Source organism: Andrographis paniculata, unplaced genomic scaffold (assembly GCF_009805555.1).
Source record: "Andrographis paniculata isolate CXL003 unplaced genomic scaffold, ASM980555v1 Contig69END, whole genome shotgun sequence".
Classification (NCBI taxonomy): domain Eukaryota; kingdom Viridiplantae; phylum Streptophyta; class Magnoliopsida; order Lamiales; family Acanthaceae; genus Andrographis; species Andrographis paniculata.
This window is the reverse complement of record NW_026137605.1, coordinates 4,292,526-4,300,464: the sequence shown is the minus strand read 5'-3', so window position 1 is coordinate 4,300,464 and position 7,939 is coordinate 4,292,526. Positions and strand designations below refer to the sequence as shown.

The following is a 7,939-nucleotide window of genomic DNA, read 5'->3' as shown; positions in this document are numbered from 1 at the left end:
CGCACGTGAGAAATTTTTTTGTAACGGTTTTTGTAACACTAACAATGTTTTTTGATTTATTTATAGTGGATGTTTCTCGTAATAAAAGAGTCGTCACAATAAATGTTCATGCATTTGTAATGGATTTTGTTATGGTATAATTTTTGTTACAATAAACTGATTGTCCGAAAAATATTTTAAAACGAAATTCATAATTTTTTTACCGGTATTTGAAACGAACACAATTTCGCAACAAAAAGAATATCCTTATTTTTTTAGTAATAACAAAAAAATAGTATCGGAACCGAAAAAACATAACTAGTTCGCAATACAACCATTAGTAGCACCAAGTACGCACTGTCTAGGAACATAACTAGTTCGCAATAAGCCGACATATACAATCCAAAGGCAAAGCATAGCAACAAACACACAAAAGGAAGCAACATATGCAAGTTCAACCTACGTAAAGGACTTAGTCAGTATCAATCTATAAACAAAAGTTATCATCATAGAATTACATGCAACGCTACATCGTCCCATGCAGCGTCAAAGTGAACATACACGGCAGTTACGCGTGACGAACAAGCTGCCCACATAGTGAAAAATTATATAAGAATTTATTTGCGAGTTGGTTAAGTCATAATCTAGTTATAAAAATGGTTACATACATCCTTGAATGTCCAGTCAATTGACTCGATGTGGACAAACTCATAGAGTGTTTGCACTTCAGATATCGTTCGTGAATTAACGCAGCCTCCGGAACGATAGCAGCCGTGAAAAAAACCTTTACTATATTAGTGGTATAACCTACGTACATATAAAGACAATATGTGCATATCATCGAAAACAAAATGCAACTCACAAAATTTCATTATCTTAAAGCGGATGATCAATACTGCGCATTAATAAATATACAAAACAATCATGAGCTATGGGATAGTCACATGTGGCTTCAAATGCATACTGAGAAAGTATATAAACTATATGTTATCTAGAAGAAATGCTTGCAAGTTTCTAGATTTCCTACATGAATTGAAAACATAACCTATAATTATTTTTTACAAAATTGATGGAATGAACACTACAAAAAAATAATAATTTTGTAACGAAATTCCGTCCCTAAAGTTCACGTAGTTAACGTAATTCTATCCCTAATTCCGTCTATAATGTCATTAGTAACCGAAAAAATAGATTTAGAGACAAAAAGGTTTTGTTACAAAAATGATTTCTTCTTGTAGTGGAATAAGAGAAGAGGCAAGGACAATAGAAAAAATGCAGCAAAATTATTCTCACTTAAAAGTTATAACCTCTCTTTATTACCAAACCAAAAAGTGTTGGCATAAAACAGTTAACCAAAGGTAGCATCCTACCGAACTAGAGCCCTTGACTACAATGCATATAGGAGAAATCACTCAGACACAATCATTAGCTGAATAATCCAACTATAAAACAAAATCAAAATACTGAATAATAAGAAAGGAAATTATAATTCTACCTTCTTTCAGCATATTATAGATGGACACAATATCACCACTAGCTGCAAATGCCTTGTCTCTCTACCTTTCAAAATTTTCCAATTATATGTTAGGCGAAAACAAGAAAATAAAATACAAATGACTTGGGAGGTAAAAGACAATCTTCAAAACTACAAACCCAACATCCGGGTCATCTTCCCAACTTCTGTACAACGTATGAAGCCTATCTACCTGTGATGCACATAGATTTAAATATCATGTACTCATGAGAGCGAAGTATTGAATTGATTATTAAGTAGCATTTCAGTATTAAAGATATCTCAAACTTTACGTAAGCAAATAGATTATATTTTCTGATAATTAAAAGAAAGTAATTTATAGATATAGTCAAGCCAAGGTTTTAGCTTAAAAAATACGGAACCATTTCTCTAACTATTGATGTAGTTAATCACCATGATTCTTGAGCATATACATGATGTTATTCTCCAATGCATTCAAGTTAGTTCTGAGCAATATAAATTAATTATACTCAAGTGCAAGACAAACATGTTCAAACAATACAGGTAAATACCAAGCTCTATAAATTTTGGGCAGACAAATTTCCACAAACAAAATAATACAAAAGCAAACAATTCATTTTTAAGAATCACAAAATAAATCCATGCAGTAGATTGGATTTTTATAAATCAACCAACAAACTTAGAGACCCACAAAGTAGAAATAGATGCATATAGCTCTTTTCACTTGGCCTAGCTCATGATATAAAAACAGGTCATTATAATGATTACCTATTACACTCAATGTGAAGAAATTTATGAAATCATCAACACAAGCAATCCATAAAGTTAGTGAACAATTTTTATTGTACAAACCAAATTACAAATAATAAGTTGGACTTCAGCTAGCGATAAGTTCAGACATGGCTACTGCAACAAATGAAAAAAAAGTCAATCTTCACAACTGAATTGTCAAAACACAAGCTTGATTACACTTTTGCTTTACCACCTATATGAAAGTAATATTTTCCAGTGATTTTGATAATTTTCATACCTGAAATAGTGTCAATTATAGCCATACTGCCGTGACTAATCAAATCTGCAAAAAAAATTCTGCTAGGATTAATCCAATATTGATGTCTGCATCCTCGTAGAAATCCAGTAATGATTATAAAATAAATCTGTTTGTAGATCACAATGCATAATAGACATGAATAAAAGATCACTTTTTAATTGAATTTGTCGATACATCATAAGAAAACAGTCGAGGTAGTGCTTGCTTGCTTAGCAGAAACGTCTCCCTATATGTCAGACGAACAGAGGCATAGCATCATGCATTACAAGACATAGAGAGAGTTTAGAGAAAATAACAAAGAAATAATGTTTAAAAAGTGAAATTTTAGTTAATAATAGCTAATTCATACACGATAACATTCTACACCACAAATCCACACTTCCAAAGAGCTAAACAACGGAAGCAAATTAAATCTGGAATAAAGTAAAATAAATTCATGAGCAGCACTTCAAGCAAAATTGCTCAAGTTCAACCCAAATTCCTGGTCCAAATTAAATACAAACCTCGTATACATAACCTATATCATATGCACGGATAAACAAATAAAATGAAGAATATGAGTCATGAAATCCATAATTCATTACAAAACCTAACTGTATATGTCACAATATTATCACCAACTTGGGTTTACCCAGTGCGCACTTTCGGGTAGCGGCTGCGGGTTCCCACGTCATCCAAAAAAAAGAAGATAATCTCACACTTATAATGAAAATACCAAAAAAAGTAATGAAAAATGCATTCAAATCATCATATTAAAAATAAACCAAATTAACAATCATTACCATATAACTACCATAGAATAAGTTCTTTATTTTTTGCAAAAACAACACAACTCACAATCGTAACCATAGAAACATCCACAATACAAATCCAAAAGTAAATCAATGACAATAGCTATTCTATAATTAATAGTTATTCATTACTCATAGAAAAAAATCCACTAACCTATTATAAAATTAATAGCTAACACAATGCATCAAACTAAGATCTACAAAATCAAACAAATACGAAAGTTGGAAAATCATCACAACTAACCCAGAAACTCGTGAACATATACTATTAATTAAAAAATTCAACAAAAAAACAATACAAGAATATCAACAAAACTAAAATATAATAATAATCATACTTTAATCTATATCAACACCAAAATACATGTGCAAACCAACAAGTTATTCAAGACATATATTCATATAACCTAAATATTAAAATTATTTATCGATACCTTTGGACCAAATCTAACTTAACAATTTTAACATCAACCATAACAAGAAGAAAAATAAAACAACAAAATTCGAAGAAAATGTCTCGTTTTCAGAACTTTTCACTTTCTTGGGACGAATACTAGAAACTGCGACCGTTTTTTCTCATTATACCTCACATGATATTTTCAATATTAATAAGGTTGATAGCAAAACAAGCAATGGTGTGCAGTAAATGACAACAACACATATCATATGCAAACTTGAAACTAGAACCTTTTGTTTGGAATTGTGAAGCCTTGTCAGTTTTGTCTGCTACTGTAACAATCTTGTTATTCTCGGGTTTAACAATATATCCAGATTGAACCGAAGAAAATAAAAAATCCAAACCATAATCATAAAACAAGCAATGGTGTTCTATTGTAGATTACCACATAACAGATGCAGACTTAAAACTAGAACCTTTTGCTTGGAATTACAAAGCCTTATTATTGTTACTCTCTAGTTTGATAGCATCTCCATATTGAATGGAAGAAAATTAAGAATCCCAAACATAGCGAAAAAAATTCAAAATGATCATAAACTTGTAAAAGTTAAATTTGAAACAAGAAAAGAACACAATATTCATCTATCAACCAATGTGTTATATAGTGAGGCAAGAAAGACACATAAAAGATGCAACAATTTGAAAATAACACACCTTCATTGTCTTTTGTTCGAAGCTCTCCTCAAGATGCACCAGACATGGCATTTTTAACTAGAATCTTTCTATCTCTAACAGCTGAACAATTCTTCAACTCAATGGAACGATTAGTATCTTCAATGGCAACACTTACAATTGAGAATCAATATCAAAACTAGTACCACTCACAAAATCCAAAAAAAATTATTAAAAAAGCAAATTTTACTTACAATTGAACATAGTCAAACCTTCGATACTCACTTGATCCTAATATAAAAACAAGCAAAGACCAACCAAAAATAAAAGCGTAGTCTAGACAAAATGTTTTTGCTACAAGAAATAAAACAATCATGATTTTTTGACTTCAAAACAAGCAATTTTCAAATCAATCCCATCCTATGTAAGTATTATTCTTTTGGTTGTCAACAACATTTAAAATCATAAACTTGTTTCAGGTGATCCTCAAATTCAACGTGGGCACTAGATTAGCCAACCTTTTTTGGTAACCATAAAGCATCTTCTTATTGGTCCACTCTTATTGAAAGTTTTTTCCATCTAAATAAACATCGACAACAAACAATAAGACAAAACAATAAATAAATCCAAACTCACAGAAAGATCTAGGGTTGGCATTTCAGAATGTTGGTAGGCAGCGGCGACTCGCTATCAACAGGTCGAGGAAGACGGCGGCGGAGCGCGATTAACGGCCGACGAAGGTGGAGATGACGCGCCGTTCAAGGGTGCAGAGCGAAGAAATTAAAGGAAGGTGAAGGAGGACGTATAGGAAGGAGAAGAAGAAAAGGAAAGAAAAAGAAGAAGAACGAAGAACGAAGGATGAAGAAGATCGAAGAGGACGAACAAGAAAAGGGAAGAAGAAGAACAGAGAAAACGAAACAGAACATATGAACTGGATGGCGCATTAGGGTTTATTTAAAAATGTTTTAGTTTTAATTTTTATTTTTATTTTTATTGTATATAATAGTTTCAATTTTAAATAAATATTTTTTTTTAAATTTCAATTTGTATATATTAATATATAAATATTATATGCGTGTATATATATATATATGATATATATGTGATATATTAATTTAGATTATTTTAGATTTAGTATGAAATTTAAAATTAAAAGTATTGTAATTGTAACGAAAAAAATACCGCAACAAAAGAAAAATATTGACCAAATTGAAAAAAATATTTGTTACGAAAATATCCGAAACAAAAAATAACTTTTGTAACAAAAAAATTGTAGCGGATGAGATTTCGCTACAAATGACCATTTGTTTGGTACTGAAAATTTGTGGTTTGTACAAACAAATTCATTCTAGTAGAACGATTCAAATAGATATCTCTTGGGAACACAAATATAGATACAATCAATACAATAAAATAATATTTTTTATAGCATTTTTTTTTTTTTTACCCTAAATTTCTCTAGATATGTCATAGTTAATGTCATTTATCTCTAATTTTTGTTACAAATATATATGTATATATATATATAACTTTTGTGAATAAATATAATATGCCTTTAATTTACAGCATCCATTTTGGAGACCCAAACAACCATAGACGTCCGAAATCAACTCCTGGCTTCCGTTTTTCCATTAGGAGCATAATTGCAAATTAAATGCATTTCCCTCTATTATATAATAAGTCAGCTATAAATCCAATAATACTTTCAATTTCATTTTGCTATAGTATGTTTCTCTATGTTTTAATTCCATTTGGTTTCGCATTTTGTGTACGTGCTGTAACAAACATTTTAATCTATGTAAAAGTATTAGGTAAAATTTTTATTGAAAATATTATTTTAATTTAAAAAATATTTTCAGATCATTTATATTGCTTCACTAAATAATTTTATACCAAACACACACAAATAGCTTGCCATGCTCATGCACGTAAAAAGAAAAAAAATGGAAAACAAGTAGCATTATAAGGGATAATGTACTAGATTAACATCGTAGTTTCGTACTCGTTTTTTTTAAAAAAAAAACAGCTCTTGATCTGTATAATATGTGGTTGGGCAGAAATCAGAAGAGGATTGAAATTCTGAAATTTGTTTCTTTTTTAAAAATAAAAATATTCCATCAATTTTGCTATTTGTTTCTGTTAAGACGGAAATCCGGGGTTCTAACTTAAAACCAATTGGTTGTAAGTGGAGTAGCCCTTCATCCCTTATAAGGTAGGGAAATCCCAACATTACATCCAATGTGGGATACTTAACAATTTCCAACATATTATGAATGATTTTTTTTTTTTTTTTGGTAACTCGTGATCGTAAAGTTATGGTAACTTTTTTTATGACATGAGAATTCGCAGACGGGACTAATTAGGCCTGATAAGTCAGGACACACTAGAAGGATCATGTGACAGGAAAGACTCGGACGCATCGGAAATTTGAACATATAACCTCACGGTAAAAAATCCACCTCATATTTATCAATGACAATCAAAGTTTACAAAAGTCATTGCAATAATTTTCTCAAACTTGTCCATAAATGCTTACATTAACATTTTCAATTTTATTGTAACTAAATACTCAAAAAATATTACCTACTTTAGACAACAGTACCTACGGCTAACCTTATTTAAAATTTTGAGATTATGGAATTCAGTTTAAGAATAGTAAGTGTATTCATCCAATAATTTACTACTATATTTGTGATAGGATTTTGGATATATATTATAAAAAATAAAATATATACATACACTCACACAATAAAAAGATAATAATAATTAATAGAGTTGATATCTCATATGTATATGTAAATTAGAGACATCCAAGAATACAAAATGAATAACATATTATATATTATAAGTTCATCTAAATTGAAGAAAAAAAAAACTTAGTTTCATTGAAACTGAAGGATTAGTTTTAATGGTTACAAAGCAAGACATATTTTTCCAAAAGAATTAATATATTATATACACTAATTATTTTTATATTATCTATACTTTACATAAAAAATTTCCTTCAAACTATTTAACAAAAAAAACAAATCCCAAACTTCTACCTTGAAATTCACATTTAAATTTTATAATAATAAGTATAAATTTGTTAACATAAAATGCAAATTTGCTTGAATAAATAATAATTAAAAAAAAAAAAACAGCTGAAAACAAACAACTGACATTCAAATTCAAATTCAAACTGAAAATATTAAAGGGTTCATAATTTTAAAACCTCTCAGAGTGTTAATATAAATAAATAAATTTAAATTTTAGCTTTGGCTCAAATGACAAAGTATTAATTAATTCTTTGCGGTAGGTTTTGTAATTGTTTTAATGGTGGTTTCATATAGGTATTAACATTTATTTAGAACCAACAAACTCCAATTAAATTTAGCTGATTGTTTTACATTAAAAAGTGTTGGATGGCGGGTTCGAACAACTCCCTCGAACTTTCAGAAAAAAAGGCCAACTTACCCGAAGAATGTGAAAAAATGCGACAATTATAGTGTAATAAATTCTTAGTAATTACAACACTAAGTCAATAGAACAAATGCAAATGGACCAAAGCAATA

General features: G+C 29.6%; 1 long non-coding RNA gene across 1 annotated transcript; it reads right to left on the bottom strand.

Moving 5' to 3' along the window:
* Nucleotides 1-373: 373 nt before the first annotated feature.
* On the bottom strand, nucleotides 374-2,586 carry LOC127263466 (uncharacterized). The gene is made up of 5 exons (XR_007841482.1): nucleotides 2,505-2,586; nucleotides 1,633-1,685; nucleotides 1,475-1,539; nucleotides 648-786; nucleotides 374-565 (listed from the first exon to the last, which is right to left on the bottom strand). It is a non-coding gene; the product is annotated as an uncharacterized LOC127263466 (long non-coding RNA).
* Between the last annotated feature and the right edge of the window lie 5,353 nt (nucleotides 2,587-7,939).